This window comes from Typopeltis vanoorti, chromosome 18 (assembly GCF_054136105.1).
Source record: "Typopeltis vanoorti isolate ZY-2024b chromosome 18, IOZ_Tvanoo_1.0, whole genome shotgun sequence".
NCBI lineage: Eukaryota > Metazoa > Arthropoda > Arachnida > Uropygi > Thelyphonidae > Typopeltis > Typopeltis vanoorti.
The window spans coordinates 75389656-75401141 of NC_143566.1; the positions used below are offsets into that span (position 1 = coordinate 75389656).

Consider the following 11486-nt stretch of genomic DNA (forward strand, 5'->3'; position numbering starts at 1 on the left):
AAGGCCTTTTTCAAGGAAGGTTATGAATTAAAAAAGAATTTTTTTCTCTCCTGGCCATTGAGTTTTTTTCTTTTTTTTTTTTTTTTTTTCGCGTTAGAAACACAATTCTTCTCAAAATACAGATATAGCAGAGTATGAAAAGACTTGTAAAGTTCGACTATTTTATTTTCAAATATTGACTCATCATATTGCAATACAGGAGGATTTTCAGTAATAATAAGTTTTTAAAAAAAATTTAATTTTTACGTGTCTTCAAGGAGGCTATTTCAAATGTTAATGGTCACCTGTGGGAATCCAGATGGTTATTTCGAAACCGAAACATTACACCACACTTGCAGTTTTCTTGTTGTGGTTTAAAGGGGTTTAAAATACTAGATAAACCATGAAAGGGATATCAGAATAAGATTAATATCCACTTCTCAATAGTAACCTACTAAGTATGAAACCCATTTGGCCTAAAGATATTTTACACGCATGCGCCAATAACGTTAGAGTAGATTTCATAGCCGAGCGTACATATTTATTAATACAAACATGTAATATATTTTCATGAAACGGTTACCCACATTAGTTTACTAAAATTTCATTGTTCGTGGGGGGAAAAAAAAGTTATTTTAGGAATAATCCTAAACAGAAACAATGTTTTAAATATTTCTATATTGTACCGAAAGCAATTTATTTTTAATAATATTTCACTGCGTTCTTTCGAAATAAAATGTCATCGAAACGAAGGTACTGCCACCTGGCGACATAAATAAGGAAATTATCCACAAGAAAATTATCTTACAATGGTTAATTTCTGCTAATACTTATATCACGTATATGATATTAATAATCATATATTGCGTGGGCGCTCACAATATATGATTATGTATTGTGTAATACATAGTATAATAACCATTACTATATTAATTTGGTTGTGGGTTATAATTCGGTGAATTATAGAGAGTATATCGTTATAATTCACCGAAATAATCAAATAAAGACAGCGACCATAGTACCAGAATTAGTATATTATCTATATTCATGGTAATAGCCAAAAATGGGACATTCTTTTCAGTTGGCCAGAAGCAAGTAATCCATCTCAATCCAGTATAAACTAAAATCCATCACACGGCTAGTGAATAGGGCGGATGAATTGGCCACCTGGTGGTGATTAAAGTGCTTATTAAGGCGGTGCATTTTCAAGTTAGTCATACAGGTTCTATCACGAGAAAGGTGGTTCAGTATTAAGTAGTGAAAGGGTTAGCCACGCCTCTCTAAGATGGTCTTCATAAAGTATGCTAAGTTAGCGCACAGTCTGTTTAATCACTTCCACCGTTTCCTACAGATCAATCTTAATCGCTTCCATCTTCATTCGTCATGCTTTTTTCTCCGCGAATTTTTTTTTTAACTTTGTATTTTCTTTGGTTGATTGTATTTTAAAAGGAACCAGTAAGATAAGATAATGTGTTGCGATCCCCTATGACCTTTTTCTCTTTGCGAACTTTCATCACTGATTCAACCAGACTAGCATATTCATGATATAATTTTACCTAAGCAATAGCGTATATCTTGGACCAATTATTTCTTCTTTTTTTTTTAATTCTGGAGATGAAGAGCGTGACCAGACCGTATTATTAATGTTATTTATCCAAAAAATAGTGTTAACAACCTTATTGAAATGCTAATGTTTCACTCAAGCCAGACTGTATTTCTTTTTTTTACGAACAACAACCAACTAAAAAAATTGCATTCTACCGAGTTGCTTGATATGGACTTTTTCTATCGTTTCATTAAAAAAAAAAACAGGTGTCTTAATTCTTACAAAGAATTAAAATAATTTTAATTAAAAATGCTTATATTTTAAAATAGTTCCCTATATTTTAAAGATTTATAAATAATTTTATAATTTAATAAGTTTAAAAATCATTAATTGGACTGTGAGTCTTCCAAATATAATATTCTTTAAATTTCTTATATTGATTGTTAATATTGTCTCCATTATTGAATGATATCAACAGTTGTCTCAACCTGGATTCATATTCGGACTCCAGGAAAGAGCTTTTGGAGTCAATTTCTTCAACTAAACTCAGAGATGTGTAGATTGTATCTCGTAAACATAAAAATATCTAGTCTTCACTTTAATATGTAATTTGTTCATTGAATATTGAAAAAAAAAAAAAAACTGATATTTACGAATCAGGCTATTGTATTTTGGCAACGACTGGTTTATGATTAGCTTCACGGTAAGTCCGAGAAAAAAAAAAAGGCAGAAACGGTGTAAAGGCAGAAACAAACAAAAAAAAACAACATAAACGCATTGTAGATTGTTTCAATTACCTTTTATCTTTTAGTTATTAGATATATGTATTCTTTGAGGAAAAGATCATTTATGCATCTAGTAATCCAATGCTCTACACCATTTTTTTTTTTTTAAAGAGAATTTGTACCACAGACATGACGATATATTCCAAATCAAGATTAATAAGGTCATTAACACAGTACAATGTCAAAATTTCGGCTTTTTTTTTTTTCTTTTCAACTTTAACATAATAAATATGCCTCAGTTTATTTCTTTGATTTATCCAAGAATAATTCGAACACCTTAAATGCCAACGAACAATAAAATCATTCTAAAAAAACCAAGTAGAACACACAGAGAGAGGAGATCTGTGGTAAATTACAGTATGGACTCAAACCTCCCTCATTAAAACAGGAAACGTTACTTAATAGTAAATATATCTTGCTGTACATATGGAGATCATTAAATAATTCACTAGCGTGTCCTTCAAGAATTACGATATGTGTGTAGTCTGCAGCAGCGGAGCTTGTTTATTAACAATGAAGTGTCACTTCTCATGCAAGAGTTGCCCAGTCATCGCTAGTTAATTACTGTCTCGACTGGTTACATACACTCACGCACTCTAGCTGTTATAACTTACATCACTTGTACGATAAGAACTCATATATATATATATATATATATATATATATATATATGTGAGTTTATTTATTTTTTTTTTTTTTTTAGTATTTCACTTATATTTTAATGTACCATTTTTATGCAAATTATGTATTTTCACTTTTTCCTTTACTCTCTCACTTTCTTTCATTCTTTTCTTTCTTTCCATATAATATATACTGCATTATATATCTTAGGATATATAATGCAGTATATCTTAGGAGCTAGCTTGGTTGGCCGAGTGGTTAGCGTATCCGCTCTCCAGCCAAGAGGCTGCGGGTTCGATTCTCGCCTAGGCAAGGATGTTTGTGATTGTCCTCTCCCAATATGGACTCGGTCACCATGGGAGTAGTAGACCCAAATCTCCTTCAACGGGAGAAGCCTTCATCCTGCAGTGGGAAGAAAATAGGCTGTTCATCATCATCCTATCTTAGGAAGACAGAAGGGTTAAACACATAGTAGCGCTACCGAGCGGCGACATAAAGAACTACGAACTGAAATTAGAGCTAGATGAAGAGCAAAAAAACTATTCACCAATCTTATAATTATCCATTTTATTACTTTTATTTATATTTAGTTGATCTATTCTTTTTTTTATTCATGTATTTTTCTTGATCTTTTATTTTCTTATACACTGAATGGCCATTTTATTAGGAACACCTCCCTTATTTTCCTAAATGGAGTGATGTTCTTAATAAAGTGTATTATCCTGTATTTATTTATTTATATTATAAAGGTTGGGCATGAAATTCATCGCCTAACTACAGATATTAGCAAAGCATCCCATTGACAAAATGACATTCGAATTCGCCTTCTGTCTGACTGGAGAGTGGATGCACTAATAGCTCAGGAAGGTCGATATATATATATATGTTACTTAATATAGTATATATTATTATTATTATACGATCTTATTATTTTAATTTCATATGAAATTAAATATGAAAAAAAAATTAAATATGAAATTAAAAATCATAGTTAAGTTAAATGGCTTTCATATATACTTAAATAATATTCCTATAAGGAAGTTAAATCTAGTTGCCTAGTATGCATATCTGTCAGCTGTGTGTAGTCTAAGTCCTGTTTAGTTTTATTTATTTAATTTTTTTCAGGTACAAAAAAAAAACGACCATCCGTGAGGAAAATTTCATTGACTGCCTTATCAGCCTGGCTAACTCGTCTTCTATAAAGAGCCGTTATAAGATAAAGTACGCTCGCGCGCGCGCGCGCACACACACACACACACACACACACACACACACACACACACACACACACACACACACACACACACACACACACACACACACACACACACACACAAAGACGGGATTAGACCTTTTTTTTTTTTTCATTCAGCATTACCGAATGAACTAAATGCCCTATTTCATTTTCTTCAAGTATATTTTCTTAATCCATTGTTCTTTATTCTTTTTCACACTTTATATTAATCCATTATCTTTCTTGTTAATCCACTATTTTTTTAAAAAAAAACTTATACCGCGGCTTAATTACGATATCATATTCAAGATATGAAAGAAATAAAAAAGAGAAATTTCTCCATTAGCTTCTAGTTAAATTCTTAACTTCTTTTCCCCTCTTTATATTTAATATATCTTCGAGATTTGTGCATTGCTAATTATCAGAAAAATGTTATACGACAACTGGTGTATTTTAATTAGCGTTCACAAGCCGGCTTATCTAAACTTCGATGCTAAAATATTTCGTATTGAAACTAAAAAAACAGCTAGGAAGTACATTTTTTATTAAGTAGATGCATTAATAAATCTAGTATGTTTATCTGTGTAATACTGCGGTTACTATGTCAAAACATAATAATAATCGTACTTTAATTTTTTAAATAAAATTACAGACAGGATTTGCGGGAAATAGCGATGTCGAAACCGCTAAATCATTTTAAATAAATAATTCAAGAAGTAAAATACATAGCGATTATATTTTACGATTATTCATAATTAATTGTTAACCATTGCGACTGATTTTCATAGTAATTTTACGTCTTATCTTTTTTTTAGACACACACAGCGAAAACGGAGAAATCACAACAAATTATAGCACTGAAAAAGATGAGAAATTAGGTTCTACGAAACTTAATTTTTTAATAAAATAAATTTTTTTTTAAACGAAAATTTGGTTATATATATTTTATTTAATAATTATTAAGGTGTTATGAAAAAATACTCATTTTTTATTACAATTTTTGAAAATATTCATTTTTTAAAAAGAATTAACATATATAGATTTTTTTTTCTCCTCTTTTCTTTTTTTTTATCAAAAGATTTCCTAAAGAAAGTCTTGGTTTCAGAGAAAACCTTACGCAAGTAATATACATGCATGTCAAATAATAAGATTACAAAAAAGAAAACCAGTCCAAGTATAACCCTCGTTTCGTGTTTTTAACATTTTTAAAAAAAAATACAAAAAATGCTGATTTTCATGTATTTTTTTTTTTTTAAATAAAGAGATTAAAAAAAAATAAAAGAAAAAGATATAGAATGGTTCATTTTAATGTTTGATTGTTTAATGATAATCTATATTGTTGAAGTTCAATAGTTTCAGTAATTCTTGAGTCTTGATGAATATATATATAAATCTTACAATGTTTGTAATCTCCAAAGAAGACAGAAAGACTGTTAAATCATGCAAATGAAATTTACAAAATAAAACGATGCATAAAGAAAGTCAAGTGTAACCAACCGTAATGAAATAAACTCGATTTCGAATGCTTAAGATCTCAGAGAAACACTGTAATTGATAAGCCCATAGATATCGTGGAGTAAGATTTTCATGGGTTTAACAGCTGCAGATTGCAACTATTCTTTTAAAATAGTATAAATGCAAGTTTGGGAAAACATGATTATAATACATTGTTTACGTCAGCAGGCAGTAATAAACATAAATCCACTGTAGATCGTGCTACTTGATCTTTAGCTGTTACTTCCAACCGATTCTTTTGCTGCAGATCTCCCCGATTTGCTCTCTCTCTCTCTCTCTCTCTCGTGATTTCTAGCTGTTAATCATCTTGTTTTCAGAGCATTCTTGAAAGCAAATTTAAAGTTGAATCTTTGTAGCATTGCAGTTGGTAAGAGCTGGCGGTCAAAGCGGTGACTAGTTACTTGCACGCGACCGTCAGATTAACAATGTTTCTTTTGGTAGATAAAAAAAAAAAAAAAAAAAAAAAAAAAATCACATGAGTTAAAAACTTTGCATTTTCTGTCTTCTTGTCCAATCAAAATGAAACAGTAAGATTTAGCTTAACATAAATGGAAGCACTTTTACAACTTGATGTACAAAACAATGCCTCCAGAACTCCATGACCTAATGACAGACAACGAAGATGATTTTTGTGTATGGCCATTATTTTCAAAAAGAAATGGTAGATTAAGATAAAATGTCAAAAGAAAAATATTTCTGGTATTATCTTACTTTAGCGTTCTTTTCCATTAAGACCAAACGCCATTAGATCTTATTAAAAGGCAAGAGCGAATTTTGATTAATGTGGTTGGTTAAGTACTAAAGAGAATAAAAAATAAAGAAAAAATCATAATGTTAAATATAGCACATTACCTGTAATTTATCACTGCCATTATGTACATAATATGAAAAATTCTATTTTTATATTTTTATTTGATGAAAGTTATATAAACAATAAGTGATTATCTACAAATAACAATGTATTTGTGATTAGTGTAATCAACAATTAAAATCTATACAAATTTTCCCTCCCTAGCTGGTTATGTAACTCATCCACTTCACGTAGATCACCATGGTAACGTGTATTGTTTGATTTTTTTTTTTTTTTTTTTTTGTCGTTTTCTATTCCTTACTTGGTTTGCTGTTCACATAATTTCACCTAATGAAAACAGGAGTCCAGCTTTAACACACTGAGTCATGTCGAAAATTTTCGATGCATTATCGGACGGGACTAGCATGCTAAAGTGGCCTGGAAAGCGTGCAGGTAAACAATGTCTTTATATGGAAGTTAAGTGGATGCTGAAAATGAACACCGTTCTCTGTGCTATTGTTGACTCAGCGAGTCCAACTTTCATATGTCATGTGATATTTCGTGATTCGCATAAACTAGCAGATAAAAATAGCAGATTTTACGTGAAAGTTTTTCAGTAAAAATGCCTCCAAAACGCCTGCCCTGTCGGTTTGAATATGACAATCAACATCGAAGATTTAGTTTTATTCCAAGCACATCTATAAAATCAAGATTATGAGAGAGAGAGAGAGAGAGAGAGAAAACGAAAATAGTCTGAATATAAAAACTGCCGTTTTTTTTTTTAATTTAATAGAATGTTTTTATATTTGAGTACAGCTGTTCAAACATGATATATTTCTGTTGACAAATAATTTCTGTATAATCACGAAAGAGGGCGCTAATCTAAATATTTTAGGAGTCGACTGCGGACTGTTGATTGAATTAAGAAAAATATTTATCTTTTATAAATATTATCCTTAAAATAATAAATAAATAAATAAATAAATAAATATATATATATATATATTTTATTATTTTATTATTTTATTTTATTTATTATTTTTTTTTTTGAATTTGAAAGAGCTATAAAACATAAGTTGTTAATTATACATTACAGTTTGCATTATGAAGCGGTTGAATTAAGGTAATCACAAAAAAACCCCTAAAAAACCGAATATTTCCATAATTTTGGACAGAGAAATTTAAATATATATATATTATATTAAATATATTGTAATATAAGTTATATAATATTGTATACTATATTATATGTTATAAACATTTTTATAATAAATGTTATTATTTAAAATATTTTATATTATTTTATCATAATATATTATACAGTATTCCTTAAATTGTATAATATTATATAACCTTTACACGTTTGAATGATATTATCTGCTCTTACCCTCCTGCCATGATCAGAGCTTTAATAGCTCAATAACACCTTTTCCTTACACTGTCCTCTACAGATAACGGGGAATACGAAAAGCAATATTGCTTCGCCCCTTTAAGCCAGTCCTTATAAGGATATTATTCTGGATCTGAGGGTCATACGAACAATCGACCGTGAGATGCGGTGATTGATTCATTAATGCCCTTGGGGGTAATGGATGGCAACAATGCAATGCTGTACCAATGAAGTTTAACTGAGGTTCGGCTGTTGCTGTTACCCCCTTGGGCGATGAGTTTTTGAGTTCGCTCTCTTAAGGTTTTTGCCTTAAGGGAGCACTTTGAGTCTCCGGGGAAAGTGTTCTCCGGCACGGCCCGCTGAGGGGCTTTGTCGGTGAATTATTTTCTTCGGAATTTGAGCGGTTCTGCTCGGTGGTCGGGGAGCCCGTCACTGAGTGGAACCAACGCTGAGATTAGGACGGTCTTTCGCCCACTATGGAGTGGCCTAGAGATCGTCCGTATTTTTGAGATTTCACCTTTACTTACATAGTCGGTGATTGATTCATTCAATCCAATACCCTTGGAGGGTAATGGATGGCAATGCTGTAGCCAATGAAGTTCTAACTGAGGCTCGGCTGTTGCTGTTACCCTCCTGCCATGATCAGAGCTTTAATTGCTCAATAACACCTTATCCCTACACTGTCCTCTACAGATAACGGGGAATATGAAAAGCATTCTTGCTTCGCCCCTTTAAGCTACTCCTTATAAGGACTATATTATTCTGTTTAATTTTTTTCAAAGTAAATTCAAGTTTTGAGTAGATGAGAACTTCATTCACATCTTTACTTATAGACGCAGCTGCTAGCACGAAAGGGCTTTACGGACACGAATCGAAAGGGATGAGTGGAGGGGGGGGGTAAGGGAAAGCCGACAGCACTAGACGAGTGTTATATGGAAAAATAAATCGATAGCTGAAAGTCTCTAACATTTCATCCAAAAAAACAAGAGAAGGGTGCAAGATTTCTCACAACGTAGAGTTTCCCTTTAAATAAAGCATCTCAAAAAAATTGGAAGAACAGTTTAAACCCCCTAATGGATTATCGTGATTGTCACCGAGAACTTTGCTATTTCTCCACCCCATTTCGTGTTGTCTTCTAATGGGATTTATCTGACATATTAACACCATTTATAGTTTTTGTGACTGAGGTTTCAATTAAACTGAGTTGAATTCTTTTTTTTTTAAGAAAAATAAAAAAATGCTCTGTATTTAGAAGAAATCAATCTATGGTTACCCATGCATCTTGCTATGCATGATATTATCTGCTATTATCATTGAAAGTAAGGCAACTACCTACTTTTTTATGCACTGCTTTTCTTATTTAATCCCCCTCCGTTGCCTCCCCCCATTTCTCTCGTAACTGCGAGTACCTGCTCATGATCGCTACCAAGCGACAACTCAAAACTGAATATATCAACATAGACAATGCTTCAAAGACAGCACGTTTATAAACCTTCCCGACACATTCGCCACAACTAGATTAGTTTTCTCTAATGTTATACTAACGTTCAGGTGCGTGGTGGGTATACCCCCCCCCCTCACACACATTGCATGGGAGTATATGTTTGTGCACTAGCTATTGCTTACAAATCTATTTTCGGAATATTATGGAAATATTTTGCTATTCGCCACAATAAGTTTAGGAGGACGAATTTTTGATGAGTTTTTTCTTTTCTTTCTTATATATTTTTTAAACCTAATTTTCTAAGCATTTCATAGATATTTATTGTATTTCCAACATTAAATATAAACTGACATACTTAACTTTTTTTTTTTTTTTTCCATTTTACGATTAAAATTGGACGGAATATTATGAAAATATAAGAGAAAATAAACTTACCAAACATGGAAATTTGACATTAATTTATTTATAAAGTATTGGTTATTATCATTATTGGAAACTATTAATAAAGTATAGGCCATAAAATAAGTAATGTTTTTTAAAGAGAAAATGTAAATTTATATATATTTATATATAAACTTTATACTTCATTTTAAATTAATTATCTTTCATTAAAAATAATTCGAATTATTTTTGAAAATGCAAGTAACATAAAAACACCTTTAAATTTTTCATGTCATATTACAATTAAACACATCATTAATTAAACGACTTTTCGATGGAGGTTTAAAGGTCATAATGCCTTCATATCTATAGTTATTGTGTATGCTAAATTATTATGGGTATGATATGACGAGGTTTCTATAAAATACTGAATAATATACGTTCAGGGTTCTTTTGATGTGTTATGGGTCTCATTCACTTTACAAGCTATGACTTCTTGACCTATTCACCATTCAATGACCTTGACCTACCCTTTACTCAGAATGCCAGGTATCGAAAACGAATGGACAGTATTTTCAGAATTTTCATCTACTTATAAATATTTATATATATATTGGTCTTTTCTTCTTTTATCATATCAATAAATTATCACAAATGGCAATTCTGTATGAATGAGATCTTTTTCTAAAGTTACGCAATGTTTTAAGTTGTTCCGGAGTAGTTCACCAGGTGGCGCTGCATGAATAATACATTTTAACAACATTGAGAGCCGTTACTTCTTGAGATTTTCATATTTCAGTTATTTAACATTTATATTTAAGTAATTCTAGAAGAAAAAAAAAGAGAGTTTCAAAGTGAGTTTTGAAACTTTTAGGAATGGCACGTGCTCGCACGCACACATTCAAACACATGGACGCACACAGTAAAGCAAACTGATCATTTTACAATAAAGATATTTAGAGAAAACTTCGAACTTACGTAATAACAGGGATGTCCAGCATCTACTTCGTTTCATCTGTCCCTATCCATGCTAACAACAACGACTCAGTCTTTCTGAACAGAATGTTGATCACACACACACTCTCCACTGCGGCACTAAAGGTTTAAACATCGTCTGACTGGTCGACTCAACCCTTCCGTCCACCCATTACGCAACTACTGACAGGGGGGAGGGAGGACAAAGCGGGTGCATTGAAAGCGCTCCTAGCTTCAACCCTTTGTTCCCTGTATTCGGTTTTAGCCTGCGTGCAATAAGGAGATTTTTTTCCCTTCCCCACCCGGACCAGTACCTTTACTTCCTTCCTTCTTTCCCCCATTTTCCTCCCCCCTCTGTGTTTTCCAGATGTTTCTTGTGTGGTTCCCAGGGTCTTAACGCTTTTTTTTTTTTTTAACATTACTAAACTTACACAACCCTTTCCATTATTATTGCAAATAAGGAAGTAAAGGGGAGGAAAGTTAAGGCCCCCTGAAGAAGAAACTGCCCCTTTTCACTCCCTCCTTACAATACGGGAACCCCGTGGGAGAGGACGGGACAAGAACATCCAGGTAGATGAATAAAAGGCTTTTTTTTTACCATTTTTTTAACTGATAAAAGGCTACATTTTCTGTAATAGAAAGGTACATAAAAGAACTCTCCCTGCATCGAAATTTCAAGGGCAGCCTTGAATGGGAAAGAAAAAAAAAAGAACAGTGAACTAGAAAGAGGAATATCATGGATCTGTTTAGTGGAGCCCTCTTGCGTTAAAATTTTTGAAATCTTGTGTTAATAAATAGTAGAAATATAAACTATGACGCATATATT

At 31.9% G+C, this 11486-nt stretch overlaps 1 long non-coding RNA gene across 1 annotated transcript in view; it reads right to left on the reverse strand.

Moving 5' to 3' along the window:
• The window catches only part of LOC150096815 (uncharacterized), a 116900-nt gene extending 106128 nt beyond the window's left edge, over positions 1-10772 (reverse strand). Inside the window, exon 1 of the long non-coding RNA XR_016549863.1 lies at positions 10664-10772. This is a non-coding gene — a long non-coding RNA (uncharacterized LOC150096815). The remainder of the gene's footprint in view (positions 1-10663) is intronic.
• Positions 10773-11486: the final 714 nt, after the last annotated feature.